Genomic DNA, 17180 nt, shown 5'->3' on the forward strand with positions numbered 1-17180 from the left:
CCATAAACAGTTGCAATTGCCGAGTTTGTTTCAATAAATAGCCTCTACTTCGATTTCCATTTTTTTTGCCCCTTGTAGATATCTCCCCACAGATTGAGAAACACTGCCTTGCTATCTTTTTCATTTCTCCTAGACAACAATGAGATCAGAAAGAAATAAAATGGAGACACATCCTTTTGTCCCCTGCTTCTTCGATTTTTCTCCTGAGACAAAATCCCCGGGTGACCTCAGAAGTGTCTCCTACTGAGTTTCAGCAGACATCTCAGCACATAAGTCACATAAGGGTCTCAGATTTTCCAAGTAGCTCTTTGATATTTTTTTTTTTTACAATTTTTAGGTATACAGTGATCCATCCTCGATCGCGGGGGTTCTGGTAAAAGGTAAAAATCCGCAAAGTAAAAACCATACGTTTATATTGTTATTTTTATATTGTCACGCTTGGGTCACAAATTTGCACAGAAACACAGGAGGTTGTAGAGACAGGGACTTTAAAACACTGCAAACAAACATTTGTCTCTTTTTCAAAAGTTTAAACTGTGCTCCATGACAAGACAGAGATGACAGATCCGTCTCACAATTAAAAGAATGCAAATATATCTTCCTCTTCAAAGGAGTGTGTGTGTCAGGAGCAGAGAATGTCAGAGAGAAAGAGAGACAGAGGGAGAAAAGCAAACAATCAAAAATCAAGAGGTGCTGTTCGGGCTTTTAAGTATGCGAAGCACCATGCAACAAAGCAGCTGCAAGGAAGGAAGTAATGTGAAGGTAGTCTTTCAGAATTTTTTAGAGGAGTGTCCGTATCCTCTAGGCCAGTGTGCGAACAGCCCCTCCGTCAGGAGCAGAGAATGTCAGAGAGATAGAGAGAGAGAAAAGCAAACAATCAAAAATCAATAGGTGCTGTTCGGGCTTTTAAGTATGCGAAGCACCATGCAACAAAGCAGCCGCAAGGAAGGAAGTAATGTGAAGGTAGTCTTTCAGCATTTTTTAGAGGAGTGTTCGTATCCTCTAGGCCAGTGTGCGAACAGCCCCTCTGCGAACAGCCCCTCCGTCAGGAGCAGAGAATGTCAGAGAGATAGAGAGAGAGAAAAGCAAACAATCAAAAGTCAATAGGTGCTGTTCGGGCTTTTAAGTATGCGAAGCACCATGCGACAAAGCAGCCGCAAGGAAGGAAGTAATGTGAAGGTAGTCTTTCAGCATTTTTTAGAGGAGTGTTCGTATCCTCTAGGCCAGTGTGCGAACAGCCCCTCTGCGAACAGCCCCTCCGTCAGGAGCAGAGAATGTCAGAGAGATAGAGAGAGAGAAAAGCAAACAATCAAAAATCAATAGGTGCTGTTCGGGCTTTTAAGTATGTGAAGCACCACGCAAGAAGCATATCATATATCATTGAGGAGTTTTATTTAATACGTAATACGTGCTCTGATTGGGTTGCTTCTTAGCCATCCGCCAATAGTGTCCCTTGTATGAAATTAACTGGGCAAACTAACTGAGGAAGCATGTACCATAAATTAAAAGACCTATTGTCCACAGAAATCCACAAAACAGCGAAAAATCTGTGATATATATTTAGATATGCTTACATATATATTATCCGAGATGGAGTGAAGCCGCAAAAGTCGAAGCGCGATATAGCAAGGGATCACTGTACTCAGTAATTTATGGTGAAATGTATGGACAGTTATTTGCGGGAATAAAACCCTTTACTGTGATTACAAAGCTGTAGTCCTTGCTTCTTCCCTTAGTTGCTCTAATTTATATTGCTGTGCTCCAATTAGATCAAACTCATTCTAGAAGTAAAGGTAGGCAGTGTGGCATAGTGGGTAATACCTTGGACTTCAAACCTTAAGGTTGTGGGTTCTAATCCCACTGCTGATACCATGTAACCGTGAGCAGGTCACTTCATCTGCCTGTTCTTCAATGGGGAAAACAAAAGAAATGTAACCAATCGTGTCTCAAGTGTTGCAAATCATGATGGATAAAGACCTCAGTCCAATAATAAGTATAAAATTGTGGAGCCTGGAAAGAGATTCAGACAATACTAGAAAGAGATTTAACAAAATATCCCATGCTTTTATAACCAAATTGTTCATTTTGACTTCTTTCACCTGACATGTATCTCATGTCTCCTTTCAGTCTAAAGCTAATTTTCTTAAGAAACTTCAGGAGAAACATCAGAGACAAAGTTGATTCTTAAATGAAACATAAATGAGAATCTCTTTTAAGTTTCATGAGCCACAAAAGACCTTTGCCACAAGTCATTATGTGAAATTTCTGCTTTGCTAGATCTCCCCACAATCACCTGTAAGTGCTATCATTTTCAAGTGGAAACGCTGAGGAGTAACAGCTCACCTATGAAGTGGTAGACCATGCAAACTCACCGTGTGCTGAAGGGCATCACATTAATGAAAGCCTCCCCTCTGTCACATGACTCACAGGGTTCCAAACTGTCTCTGGCAGCAATATTAAATGGGTTCCCATGGCCGAGCAGCAGCCCACAAGTCTAAGATCACTATGCGCAACGTCAAGCGTCGGCTGCAGTGGTGTAAAGCATGTCGTCACTGGACTCTGGAGCAGTAGAAATGTGTTCTCTGGAGTGATGAACCATGCTTCACTATCTAGCAGTCTAATGGACGAAACTGTGCTTAGCGGATACCAGGAGAACACTCTTTTCTGGACTGCAAAATTTGGAGGAAGAAGGTTTTAATGGTCTGGGGCTGGTTTTCAGGGTTTGGGCTAAGTTCCTTGGTTCCAGTGAATCGTACCAGAAGTTCTAACCTCCTGCAATCAAATACCATGTACAGTTAACATGGAGTACGCATGTTTTTTTTTTCCTGTATCTGGTGTTTCTAGAGTGTTCCACCTGCCAAAGACCTATGCATTAGGTGATTGTAAATTGACCACTCATATGTGACAGAGTTGGTAAACTGGTGTGTCAGTGAGGATAGGCCTGGAGCCCTCACAACCCTGAACTGGATTAAGCAAGTCTGAGAATGGCATGTTCCTGTTCTGAATTGGAGACTCGGAGCACTTTATGGTTTCTAACACACAAAATAGAATAGAAATTCTCAGTAAAAAAAGAATTAAGAATTTTATTTTTAGTTGGAGCAGATCAATTGGCTGTGTAGGTTGTTTCATTTAAGTTTTGTGGCTTTTTGTATCTTCAAGAAAATATTATATACTGCTATGTACAGTACAAATTGGGAGTAATGAGACTATCAAGTCACCCTAAGACACGTACTTAAAAGTATCTGAGGGAAACGTTTCTTATTCTTTCATAACATCAAGCCTGGGTGTCAGGATTTTCAGCTGTTGAAGAACATTTTGAGATTCATTTTTTCCCTTATTTTGTTTTCCTAAAATTAACTTTTATTCATATTTTTCTACTTCTTTTTGTTATATCTTTGATCATATCATCCAGAGTTGGCATCATTCACATTCCAGAAGATGTCATGTCTTTGTGAGGCTACTGGTGTAGGTGTGTCAATTAGTCATGTAGTAGATGCTATATTATTTAAAGGTGAGAACGTAATAATAATAACATTATTAATAATACATTTTATTTATATAGCACCTTTCCCAGTGCTCAAGGTGCTTGTGGATGTTAATCATTATTAATTTTGAAATTTGAAAAAAGGAAAACCTTTCTCACTTTGAGAATAAAAACTTGAATCAAGGTTGTGAATTGGCAGAGTTCTGACTTATACCTTTATTGATGCTCAGAGGTGGAACTTGAACTGTTATGGGGTCCCCTTTGCAACCAACAATGAGGCCTGGCAAACCACTCTTCTGTTCTTCAGTGGGGTTGATCCAGGACAGATCACCACAAATTTTATTTTTTCCATCCATCCATTTTCCAACCCACTGAATCTGAACACAGAATCATGGGGGTCCGCTGAAGCCAATCCCAGCCAACACAGGGCACAAGGCTGGAACCAATCCCGGGCAGGGTGCCAACCCACCACAACATCTAACATTCACTTTGTTATTTATTTGCAGTCACCCATCTTTAGAATGATTCATCATTAAGATATTTGGTAACAGAGTGAATCATTTCTGCTGCTGAGTGAGTCAGGATGATGTTCCTTACTTCCCTGGTCAGTGACCTAGATGAATTCAGTCCGCATTTTAATGTCTTAATCACACATTTTCGTTTTAATTGTACTGTTCTCTCATTTTCACCATTGCACTTTCACAATAATCTCCGGTCTCCCTCATGCTTTTTTCCACTCAGTCTGACGAAAGTCATCCAGCTTTAAAATAACGTCTGAAATAAGAGGTGTAAAGCGTTTCTCCGCAGTACCCAAAATATCACGGTAACTGAACTCAACGTTAACTTGCTATCAGATGTAAGTGTTGAAACAATTCACATGAAAAGCAACAGAACATTTCTCATCATATGAAGTCAGGCCAGGTCTGAACCCTTACAATGTTACTTTTATCCTCGCTCCAGATCTTCGCCTTTTCCATCTCTAAATGAGCTTGTAATTTTTATCCCAGCTGCAGATATTCACCATTTTCATTTCCGATAAGGCGTAACGAGGCTCTTTACATAACACAAGTAATGTGAAATATTTTCATTAACATATTTGATATTGTTTTCTGTTGTCTAGTATTGGTCACCATGGACCAGTGGGGTCCAACTCCAACTCTAATCCTGGAGGGAAAGCACTATTATGTTCTTCACTGGGGTTGATCCATGACAGATCACCAGAAATGTACATTTTTATGATACTTTAATAACATTTTAACTATTATTTTGCATTTTCTGCACTATATTATTATTTTTATTTAAAATACCCTTTCTCATACAGAAGACACCCAAACGTTTTAATCAATCTGAACTAAAGTTGTTTCTGGGGCCCCATCAGGATTAGAGGCCCTAAAGCGTAAGCTTCATTAGGTTCAGAGTAGATCCGTTCCTGCTAATGCTATTCTAGTTATGTCATTATAGAAAGACCACTTCATTGACCCTGGCTCTTAAAAGAATCATCTTAGTTAGAAAAACTGGCAATTTGGGGATAAATAACTGACCCCATGTGAATGTGTGGCTATGTGAATGAAAGGGCCCTATCATGGACTGGCATCTTAGCCAAAGTTAAAGCCGTCTGCCACTCAGACAGACTCTACAACCAACAATTTATTTCTTGTGTAGCCCATAATCACACATGGAATGCTTGAATGGGCTTGTATAGACCCCATTTTTGACAGCCCCCCCAACCTTGACTCTCTAAGAAGACAAGAAATAAAAAAAAACCTTGCCCCCCCCCCCACTTAGCATTAAATCAGATGAAGAGACTTCAAGACAAGTATGTTGTTTGAACGCAACACCCTTCTATTTTGTATTGCCCAAAAAGTGACACTGACCTATGACTTTCTACGTTCTAAATCATAACGGTATTTCAGGGCTCAACCCTGCAACTTCATATTTTGATTTTCACTTTTATCCTTAAAAGGAAATAATAAAAAAAACATGTGCTTACCTGATCGTTTATCAACCAGACCTGTCAAACTCTGAATTTTATTTAATCCAAGAACACTCTCCAAATTTGATCCAAGAAATCTTGAGCTGTGGAGAGAAGAAAGCCATCATTACACATCAACTAAGACATGGAGGTGATCCAATACCAGAGTGAACCAGGACACCTGAAGAAGATGATGATGAGCAGTGAAACGTCTCTTCAAAGTCTAACGCTGGGAAAGGTCTCTGTTAAATGACAGTCAGTAAAGGTTGGAGAAGGTGAAGAGCTGGCAAATGTATTCGAAGGTATCTAATGACATGCATGCGTTTGAGTGCGTTCCATTTTCATTCATGAGAGTGTTTAACAGAAGTGGTATATTTAACAATATTTTAATGTAAGCATCTCTGGGGATCGTTTTTTTCCCACTGCTATCAGGCAATTCAATGCATTCCTCCCAACGGCAAAAGTTCATCTTGCAATTTTACATTAATTTCGCCATTTCTGCACAGTGCACATTATTTATTTATTGTTTGATTGTATTATTTGTCCTGTGAGTCTTTATCCTTGTTGTTTTATGTTTCTGCTGCTGTACGCAAATAAATTCCCCTTTGGGATTAGTAACGTTTAATCAAACCTAACCTAACCTAGTAAAAATATGTATGTTTGGGCCCTATAGAGTGTACGGCCTTATGACTTGGCATGTCAATTAGTTAGATTATACTTTACATGAATTGTACAAAAGCTCACCAAAAACAAACAAACAAATAAATGAATAAAAACAACAAACACACATACAAACATGTGGCTTGGATAAGAGAGAGCTTCTGTTGTCACTAACAGGCTTGTAGGTGGCAATACAATGAGGTTAGACCTCCTCAGATTGTACCAGAGGTTTATATTTAAAGCCATTAATATTTGGATTGAGCTGGCGCAGCTTGTTGTGCCCACTCCTAACAGACCATTGATTCCTTATTTGCTGTCACCCACCTTCAGCATGATTCATCATTAAGATATTTGGTAACAGAGTGAATCGTTTCTGCTGCTGAGTGAGTCAGGATGATGTCCCTTACTTCCCTAGTCAGTGACCTGGATGAATTTAGTCCGCATTTTAACGTCTTAATCACCCATTTTAGTTTGAATTGTATTGTGCTCTCACGCACTTTCACAAAAATCCCCAGTCCCCCTCTGACCAAACTCGTCCAGCTTTAAAATAACATCTGAAATAAGAGGGGTAAAGCGTTTCTCCACAGTACCCAAAATAACACGGTAACTGAACTCAGCGTTAACTTGCTATCAGATGTAAGTGTTGAAACAATTTACATGAAAAGCAACAGAACATTTCTCATCATTTGAAGTCAGGCCAGGCCCTGAACTCTTACAATGTTACTTTTATCCTCACTCCAGATCTTCGCCTTTTCCATCTCTAAATGAGCTTGTAATTTTTATCCCGGCTGCAGATATTCACCATTTTCATTTCCGATTAGGCGTAACGAGGCTCGTTACATAACACAAGGAATGTGAAATATTTTTATTAACATGTTTGATATTGTTTTCTGTTGTCCAGTATTGGCCACAGTGGAGTCCAACTCCAGTCCTGGAGGGCTACTGTGTCTGCAGGATGTCATTCTAACCCTTTTTTTTCTCAGTGACCAGTTTTTGACTACTAATTAACTTCTTTTCCTTTCATTTTAATTAACTTTTTTTTTTTCATTCCTCTGATTTGCTTAATTTTTGCAAATAGAAATAATATGTGAAGTGAGCCAACAGATGACCAGCTAAGTCAAGGCCTTAAACCCCAACCACTTTCTTATTTAGAAGCTGATCCTTCTTGTTAATTTAACACTGTTATTTAATTCGCTTGTTGGTTCCTCCATTCTGCCACTGAAACTTTTCCAAAGCTTTAAATTTCTTTTTACTAAGAGCACTGTCACAATGTTTTGTGGACCTGAGCAGATCAATATTACTGAGACCTTTACCGTCATCACGTTCTTTGTTTTCAGATATTGTGTGATGGATGCAGATTAGCTGCTCATGTGTTTACTAATTTTGTAATCTTATTATTGTGTGCCTGCTAATTAAGGGGAAAAAACAAATAATTAAGGAGTGTGTCGTAAATTGCAAGTCAATTAAAATGAAGGCAAAACGGGTAATTAGCAGCAGTAACTGGTTGCTAATTAAGGCAAGGGTTAGAATGAAAAACCTGCAGCCACAGTAGCCCTCTGGCGCCAGAGTTGGAGACCCCTATTACAGAATATCAGAAACTCTTATCTCTGTTCCTCATGAAAACAGGTCAGGTCAGGTTGGGGAGCATGCACTGGTACATCACTTTGTCACACCCAATACACGACGAAAGGTCAGGATCCTGGTTGGCAGCCCCCTAGGCAGACACGCAGTCCAGTCCCACTCCCCAGAAATGACCATCTATCTGCCGCAGCCAGGTGTTACGTGGGTGACCCCTTGGCCTGGTCCAGCTGCTTGGATGTTTAACAATGAGGATCCTGTGAGACGGATCACGCCACAAGGCCATAGTGTCATAACTGACGCTTCCTCACAATGCAGGTAATGTGCCTCATTCGGGACTCCATGAGCAACACAAAGTCAAACCAGCGGTGCCCAAGGATTCTCCAAAGAGATACAGTACCAAAGGAGTCCAGTCTTTGTCTCAGGTCACTGGATAACTTCCATGTTTCACAACCATATGAGACCAAGAGAGGAAACACAAGGACTCTAAAGACTTGGACCTTCGTCCTTTTGCATAGATATCGGGAACGCCACACACCCCTTTCCAGTGACCTCATGACCCCCATGCTCTCCCAATCCATCTATTGACTTCATAGGAAGAGTCACCAGAGACATGAATGTCACTGCTGAGGTAAGTAAACCTCTCGAAGAGGTCGACACTCTCTCCGCAGACAGACACACTGCTGATGGCCATGCCCAAGAGGTCATTAAAGGCCTGGATGTTGGTTTTTATGAGGACACTCACAAGCCCAGACACTCAGACTCCTCACTCAGTCTCTCGAGCGCCCCGATCAGAGCCTCCATTGACTCCTCATGAAAACATAAGGTTCAAAATTATTCAGCCAATGATACAAACTACATGGGGTCAGTAACATATAAAAAAACATATCATTTTGGGGTGGGATATTCTGTTAAGACAGCATCTCTTTGGTCCATTGAAACATCTGCTCGACTGCCTTATGGATGTTAAATGCTGGTTGGCTAATACCGTCCTTTTGTTAAATGACAAAGGTGCCGCTTTACGGCCCTCCTGTTACCCTCAGTAAACTTGCCATAAAACTCATGTAAAAAAACCTGGAGCTAATTTTTTGATTCTTCCCTCCATTTCATCAAACACATAAATGCAGTGATCAAGAATAGTTACCATCATCTCAAAAGCATAGCCAAAAATCAAGACCTTGTTATCTGCCAAAGACCTGGGGCCTCATGTATAACGCCGTGCGTAGAACTCGCACTATAACATGGCGTAAGCACAAAAGCCGAAATGTGCTTACGCACAGAAAAATTCAGATGCAGGAATCTGTGCGTACACCAACTTCCACGTTCTTCTGTTACATAAATCCCGATCAGCGTGAAAACTAACGCTCGTGCACGCGCATTTTGTAACGCCCCAAATCCTCCCAGAATTACGCCTATTTGAATATGCAAATCAATATAAATCGCCCTTAAGCGCAGCCTTCTGTGAAAAGACAATGGGAAAAGCACGGGGAAATATAAGAATTTCAGTGAATACCAAGTGGAGGCAAAGGAAAAACATACTATTTGTTCAAATAAGCCGTGGTATAATCAACAAAATGAAGTTGATCGAGTGACATAGCGTGTTGGAGAAACTTGAAAGCTCACATTCACAAAATCGCACAGTGCCGGAAATAAAAAAGAAGTCACATATCAAAGTTGCCGTGAAAAGAAGAGTTGTAAGCCCACTGTCTGAGTGTCATATGAAAGTTTATTAGGTACAGAGAAAAAGGCACACGGTGGGGAAAAAGCACGAAATGTCAACTTCAATCTCGACATTTCCACTTTAATCACGTAGTTTATTTTGTCATTTAGTAGAACATTATAAACTTCATCTTAAAATCGTTTAATTAACCAGTTTCTCAAATCACATCGTAATTAAAGTAGCACGTTAAATGCTTTGTTTTGTATTTGATCTTGCACACTCGTATGTGCTCTCTGTGTGTGAATCACTACTTGCTTCTTAAACCAAGTAAACCTTGCTTCTCTTCCTCCAACTGGACACAGAATCCATTACATTCGTGATATTACAGCTCTCTGAATAACTAAAATACTGAGATGTATACGTGATGTCATTTTCATGATGATAGGAGTTAAAGCACGTTATTAAACGTGTTTCACTTCGATGAAATAATTTATTGTCGAAATTTGTCGCTGCGTTTTTAGCTGTGTTGTTATTTTCTCTTTCTGTTGTGATGGACAGCCGGGTCCCATGCCCGGCCGGGACGCCTCTGATGCATACGTCCCGGGGGAGCCATCATGGACTTTGCAATACCTCCCCCGGGGCACTTGGGGGCACTCTCCCTGGCAGTGGATTCCTCCTCAATCTCCCCCATGGCTCCATGGGACATGGAGTCCACCACAGCAGCCCGGTTGGGAGATGGGGTGGCCGCTAGGGGGTGCTGCAGAGATCCAGCCACCACACTGGACGGTTTATCAGCCCTACCCGGAGGTGCAATTAAGACCAGCTGGTCAGGCACCTGGATCACTTCCGGGTGGGGCATAAAAGGGCCTGCCTCCCAGCAATTGAGGCCAGAATCGGGAGGAAGAGGACGAGGTTGCCTGGGAGGAGTGGTGGAGCAGGAAAGTGTTTGGTTTCTTTGTGTGTTTGTGTTTTGGACTGTGTTTGGGCTGTGTGGCACGGGGAAGACGTGTCACACAGCTGAAGAAAAATAAAGACCTTGAGTGTGAACACGTGCCTCTGCGTATTCTATGCGGGCGCTATAAAGCGCTTGTTTACACTGTTTTATATTCAATATATATTGGCGTAGCCGTCACTGCAGTCAGTGCTTTTCTTTCCCCAAGTAACCGATCGCCATACAATCAGCTCTGTAATAGACGTTAAGCCATCTGTAAGCTTAGCGCCGATTCTTCAAAACGTTTAAAGAATATTGAAATATCTTCGTAGTACATGTTTAATTATTCTATCCTTCACGACACTCCCAGTGAAGAATATAGATTATTTAAATGAAGTTAAAGTTTTATGTGTATAATTTAACAAACATATTTTGCTGCATTTCACCTTAACAATGATATCGTCATCATATGTAAATACGCGCTTTATAAAGTGGCTCAGGTTGTGAGATATTATAACTGTAGTGCAAGTTTACAGTGGGGTGATTGTACTTATAAGTACAAACCGTTCTACAAGGAGCATTTGATTGAGTGCGTTTATAGTTCTTGGGATTAAACTGTTTCTGAACCGCGAGGTCCGTACAGGAAAGGCTTTAAAACGTTTTGCCGTGGCTGAGACAGCGTGTCCTTGAAGCTGTATACCGATAATTCTCTTTCCGATCAGCTGCTGCTGTGATTCACACTCAGATACAGTGATATAAATACTCCGAGTCGTGCAGTAAGAGTAATATGGAAAAAGATGATCCGCTGTGGAAACTCCTAACGGGAGGAACTGAAAGAAGAAGAAGAAGAAGAAGAAGTGAGAGTAACAACGCTAAAGCAGTTATGGTATTTGGAATACTATGGCTGTTCCCTGACCATTATATTGTTACGAGTTAATTACAATCAGATGCATTACACTAATAAACAATATGCGGTTAGTTTCTGTGTATTTATAAAGCCGTGTCATGAAAATAATGAGTAATCACACAAGAACAGTACCATTGCTTTGACGCTGGGTGCCGCCAGTTTGCAAAACCGAGCGGAGAACTTGCGTATCGACAAGGCATGAGGTACCGTGGAAAAGTGCGTGGCTTTACGGCAAGTGTAGGTTATATACATCGTGATTTGAACGTGGAAAAGTTCTTACGCAACATTTCTGTGCGTACGCACCGTTTATACATGAGGCCCCTGGAGATTGTCACCCATGTCCTTGTCTCCAGCAGGTTGGATTATAATCTTGCAGTCAGTCACACTTCCCTGTCTCGACTTCAGCTGGTTCAAATTAAACTCATGTAGGAGGGAGAGCCCATTACTTCTATCATGGCCTCTCTTCAATGGCTGCCCATCAGGTTTAGGATAACATTTAAACTGCTCCTTTTTGTTTTTAAAGCACTAAATAATCAGACTCCTCTGTATATGTATATTTCAGACTTCTTCATCCAATAATCCAATAGTCATCCTCCATCCTTAGTTCAAATTTCTCTAATCAGAGCCCCGTTCTCACCTCATAAGGAGAGCTGATCAAGCTCTTTCCGTGGCTGCTGCAAAACTCCAGAATGAGTTACCTTTGTTTGCTTCAACGGTCCTGACATTTAAATCCATATCTTTTTTTCTCTGCTTTTGCCGACACTGAATAATGTTTTACCTTTGTTATTGGCTTAGAAGTCGTTATGTTCTTTTAAGCTTTGGGGTTTGGAGACCGTTTTGTTTGTATAGTTTTATTCAGTGTTTTTATGTCACAGCTTTATTCTTGTTTAAGTTTGAACTGCACTTTGCTCTTTCAAAATGTACTTTATAAACAAATTTGACTTGATTTTTGAAAAAGTAAATGGGTGGTAATACATCAACACCTGGTGGTGGTAGTACAGAACCCTGAAATGTCCTTCCTGAGGTGCAGTGCAGTGATATCACTTTCCAATGGGTGGGGATGGATGCCTTAATGTCAAGGAGGGCGACGTGTCTGTGTAAGATTTTGCGGAAAAGAAGTCATGATAAGTAGAACAATAAAACCGAGTAGAAGTAACTAAATGTATGCTAAAATAATGCAGTGTCAATAGATACAAACAAAACCTGCCATGTTCACTCGAAAAGAGCGCATCGTCTTTTCCATGGCAAATGATACTTCCTGCTGCATTTCTAATATATTGCTCACATTGGTTGGCAGAAAGTCTAATAAAAATGGCACCGTTTCATTAGTATGAGCCTTGAACCAGACAGACATATTTTAAGAGGCCTGAATGAAGCAGGTGGCATGGTGGCACAGTGGTAGTGCTGCTGCCTCACAGTTAGGAGACCCGGGTTCTCTTCCTGGGTCCTCCCTGCATGGAGTTTGCATGTTCTCCCCGTGTCTGCGTGGGTTTCCTCCCACAGTCCAAAGACATGCAGGTTAGGTGGATTGGCGATTCTAAATTGTCCCAGGCGTGTGTGCCCTGCCCGGGGTTTGTTCCTGCCTTGTGCCCTGGGATTGGCTCCAGCAGACCCCCGTGACCCTGTAGTTAGGATATAGCGGGTTGGATAATTAATGGATGAATGAAGCAGTTCATACTGTAGCCGCAGTACTTTTGTGTAAGGTGTGAGTCTCATATGCATAATATTCTGTGTAATGTTAATCAGGCTGTGTTACAATACTATCCCGATAGCCAAGAAAAACATTTCAGATGGAGTGGTGGCTCTGAGGCTAGGGATCTGCACTGGCAATCGGAAGGTTGCTGGTTCGAATCCTGTAAATACCAAAAGGGACTCTGCTCCGTAAGGCCCTTAACCTGCAATTGCTGAGTGCTTTGAGCAGTGAGAAAAACGCTATATAAATACAAAGAATTATTATTATTTTTGAAGGAATATTCAGTTTCTTTTTGTGTAGTGGTCTTCACTCAGTACAGGTGTAGAGCGTTGTGACAGGTTCACAGGTAAAATGCAAGTATATAATAACAACAATAACATTTATTTCTTTTGTACATTTTCATACAAATGGTGTAGCTCAAAGTGCTTTACAAGATGAAGAAGGAAAAGTTTACATGAAACAAAAATAAGATTAGGCAATACTAAGTAACAAGGAATAAAGTAAGGTCAGATGACTAGGAAGATGAAAAAAAACAATCTGTAGGGGTTCCAAGGCTGAGAGACCACCCAGCCACCACTGGGCATTCTACCTAACATAAATGATCTCAGTCATTTACATCAAGTACATTTTATTATTTAGATGCTGCAAAAGCAAAATGTTTTCCCACTTTTAGTATTAAGATATTTTGAAAAGTTCAATTTTGTGTTATGGCGGCACGGTGGCTCAGTGGGTAGCGACCAGAGTTCGCTCCCTGCGTGGAGTCTGCATGTTCTCCCCGTGTCTGCGTGGGTTTCTTCCCACAGTCCAAAGGCATGCAGGTTAGGTGAATTGGCGATTCTAAATTGTCCTTGGTGTGTGCGCCCTGCCCAGAGTTTGTTTCCTGTGTTGGCTAGGATTGTCTCCCGTGACCCTGTGGTTAGGATATAGCGGGTTGGTTAATGGATGAATTTTGTGTTAACCATTTCAATTTTTTTCCCTCGATAGTCAATAACAGAGGATGCCCAGCATAAACATTAAAAATACCCTAACGGAGGTAGTTGATGCAATCTGACATTTTTAGGAATATGGGGACAAATTCACCACGCACCCATAAGGTGAACAATAATTCAAACGCACCATCTAATCAAAAAAGAATAAACAATGCATGGCTAAAGACAACCTGTGGTGGGTTGGCACCCTGCCCAGGATTGGTTCCTGCCTTGTGCCCTGTGTTGGCTGGGATTGGCTCCAGCAGACCCCCGTGACCCTATATTCGGATTCAGCGGGTTAGAAAATGGATGGATGGATGGATGGCTAAAGACAATGTGAGCAGTGTCATATCCAACTTTACAATGCAGGTTGAAAATAGAAAGTATTACAGTGAACCCCACAATAGATTTTACAAATTACTAATTACAGAATGAGTACACATTGTGGACATGCTCAAGCTCCTCAAACACCCAACACGAGCATGCTCAGGACACGAGTTAAAAGCACAAAGAATCATTTACTGTGGGAAAACTCTTCTCACAAGCGTTTCCCACAGCCACAAGTACAATAAAGCACTGTACAGCACAACTCTTTTCTTTTTCTCTCAATGGTCACTGCCACCTCCAATCCTCATCCACCCAACTTTGGCTCGTCCTTGTGAGGCAGGCAGCTCTATTTATCTCCCACCTGGGGGTTCTTTCAGTATTCCGTATATGTGGTCCGAAAGCATTTCCGGGTGAGGTTGGATTCCCATGAAATAGGGCTCCCCAGCGGCACTCTTATAGAACCCAACAGGGCTGAGTTGAAAAACTCCATGTCCCATGCTTCCCTGTGGGAAACCAAGGCACTGCTGCAACCCAGGGGGGCTGCCATCTAGTGTTCTGAGGAGATAATGCCCTGTCCACACACTTTCTCCCCCAGTCCATGCACACTGAGGGTGTAAGGCTGATGGCTGATCCCTTACAACATACAAACACAAATTTGTAGAAACCAATTTGCCTAAATGGAAACTAACAAAATCTGTCCACTATGGCCTGTTGACAAACCTCCTGGGGTCTTCGGCAGCCATATCACATGACCTTCAGTAGACGTCATCTACATGAAGCTAAGCATGTTCGGGCCCGGCAAGCAACTTGGATGGGAGACCATTTAGGAAAAAGCTTGGGTTGCTTTTGGAAGAGGTGTCAGTGAGGCCAGCAGTGGGCACTTACCCTGCGGTCTGAATGTGGATCCCAATGCTTCAGGGCAGTGACAGGGACACTAAAAGAACATTAACATTTTGTAATTACCTTTTATACTCATGGATAAGTTCTCGCGCGGATAAGTTGGGACTTGATTTTACTGTATAATTGCCGGTATTTAGTAATATCGTTTGTATAAGTTGAATGCAGAAAACTCACGCTATTGGTCCAAGAGATTATGATATGCTAATGCCCATCTGAGAGAGTAACCACGGAGCACACTGCCTTTTCTTTCGTTGTATTGTGCCTACGGGACCACACAGTAAAACCCGAACTATTCCGAAGTGACGTTCGCTCTGTTTTGTGTTTTTATATCTCACACCCTCATACACCTTTATCGTAAGAGCATCCCTTATCTACAATGGAGGGTTCGATCAGAAGAAAATATGAAGCTGGTTTTAAATTAAATGTTGTTGAAGTGGCGAAAGAACAGCATTAGAGCAGTAAATCATTACTGAAATGTTATAGAATAGTTTGGGTAACTTGGTTCCTAGAGCACAAGGTCTACTGACGTTTATGTCCTTGTTTATTTTTGTGGCGCAGTTTTCACATTCAGTTTACTTGCATATCACCACAAATCGGTCTCTCTATTAGATTAAAAAAGTTTTCCGTCGTGTCCGCGTTATTCAGCCTTGACCACTCCCCTCCACACTGCTCGCCCAACCGTTACTCCTGCTCTCTCCGTCCCACTCCGTGACTCTCTCAGTGTTACTAACATGCCCTTCAACACAGTCGGTTATAATGGCAAGGCAGAAAGCTAATTACCGTATATACTTGCAGATAAGTTCTCCCGCGGATAAGTCGGGTTTGATTTTACTGTATAATTTCTGCCATTTTATAATGTTGGTCGCATAAGTCGAATGCGGAAAACTCACGCTATTGGTCCAAGAGATTATGATATGCTAACGCCCACCGAGAGAGTAACCACGGAACATACAGCCTTTTCTTTCTGTGTATTGCGCCTACGTGACCATACGGTAATGTCCGAACTATTCTGAAGTGATGTTCGCTCTGTTTTGTGTTTTTTATATCTCACACCCTCATACACCTTTATCGTAAGAGCATCTCTTATCTGCAATGGTGCGTTCGATCAGAAGAAAATATGAAGCTGGTTTTAAATTTAATGTCGTTGAAGTGGTGAAAGAAATTGGTAACTGTGCTGCTGCAACAAAATTTGATGCGTCTGAGAAACTGATGCGAGATTGGAGGAGACAAGAAGATGTTAAAAAAAATGTAAGTATCGCATTTTTGAATGGGCATATAAGTTGGGTCTGATGATCGATTTTTTGGGTTTCAAGACCCAACTTATACATGACTATATACGGTAGCTGTCTTGCATTCACTAACAATTAAGGTAAAGATTCAGTTACCTTAGCCATACACGGATGTCTCCTCCGATTTTCACAGAAAGAGATGTGACAGAAACAATGGAAATGTCGAGATACACCACTAGCTTCTACAACTCGTGCTGCCTAGAGTGTATCCATTTGATTAGATGTCAAAGCCTTTTTTTAGCCTGTAAAACTAATTCTTTATGGATCAAGAGGGTGAATGAACATAAATATTAACGCAGCTATCGTTCAATTATACAAGTTTCTCAGATATACACCGTGGCCCAGTTTGCCTCCCTTCAACTAGAATTTCATTCTCTCCGTTAATTATATTCTTTCAATGTGTTTCAAAGAACAGTATAATTCAAAATGTCCACTAAAAAAAAAATCCCAGAGCAAAACAAACTATCATGTAATGTGGTGAAAAATGAAGTGTGCTCCACACCTGTGTGAAAATTGGGCAGATGTGCCGTGCAAATCAGGCAGAGGGCATAGATGGGAGAGCCATACTAGTCTCTTCGAATGTTACATGAAATGTAAAGTCTGCCATTGAAGACATGTATGGTATATATTATCTGCTTATTAACATATTTGTAATGCAAGTTACAAAATACTAATTAAGCCAGTATTTGTAAAGAGATTATAAGAATACAAACTATATTGAATTACACAACTTCGATATTGGGAAATATAGTTTAGCGTTGGACTGTAGATAACTGTACGCCATGTGTTTTTTGTATCTTACGCATGTATT

At 41.1% G+C, this 17180-nt stretch overlaps 1 protein-coding gene across 1 annotated transcript in view; it reads right to left on the reverse strand.

Annotated features, from left to right (window-relative positions):
* The window catches only part of cntfr (ciliary neurotrophic factor receptor), a 734458-nt gene that overhangs the window by 443971 nt on the left and 273307 nt on the right, over positions 1-17180 (reverse strand). The window contains exon 3 of the mRNA XM_039759654.1: positions 5475-5560. The gene's annotated coding sequence lies outside the window, so the exon portion shown is untranslated. The remainder of the gene's footprint in view (positions 1-5474; positions 5561-17180) is intronic.

The sequence above is a fragment of the Polypterus senegalus genome, chromosome 7, assembly GCF_016835505.1.
Source record: "Polypterus senegalus isolate Bchr_013 chromosome 7, ASM1683550v1, whole genome shotgun sequence".
Lineage (NCBI taxonomy): Eukaryota > Metazoa > Chordata > Cladistia > Polypteriformes > Polypteridae > Polypterus > Polypterus senegalus.